This window comes from Tupaia chinensis, unplaced genomic scaffold (genome assembly GCF_000334495.1).
Source record: "Tupaia chinensis unplaced genomic scaffold, TupChi_1.0 Scaffold000047_1, whole genome shotgun sequence".
Lineage (NCBI taxonomy): Eukaryota > Metazoa > Chordata > Mammalia > Scandentia > Tupaiidae > Tupaia > Tupaia belangeri.
The window spans coordinates 5014298-5014521 of NW_006159505.1; the positions used below are offsets into that span (position 1 = coordinate 5014298).

The following is a 224-nucleotide window of genomic DNA, read 5'->3' on the forward strand; positions in this document are numbered from 1 at the left end:
CTTTTCTCATCACAACACACATATGAATTTTCCATCCAAAATACACTGTGCATTGGCTCAATCAAGCACATCAACATACATGTTCTCAGCAAACGATTTCCCAATTCTTGTGTCCTGCATACCTTGCCTTTTGTTTTGCTAGGTTCCCCATCCCCACCCTCTGCCATGTCCCATCTTCCTCCTCCATTGTCCCTGACATTCATGATTGCCCTCAATGGCATGGC

General features: G+C 45.1%; 1 protein-coding gene across 1 annotated transcript in view; it reads left to right on the plus strand.

Moving 5' to 3' along the window:
• Positions 1-224, plus strand: part of UVRAG (UV radiation resistance associated) — a 309776-nt gene that overhangs the window by 149594 nt on the left and 159958 nt on the right. The window lies entirely within an intron of this gene.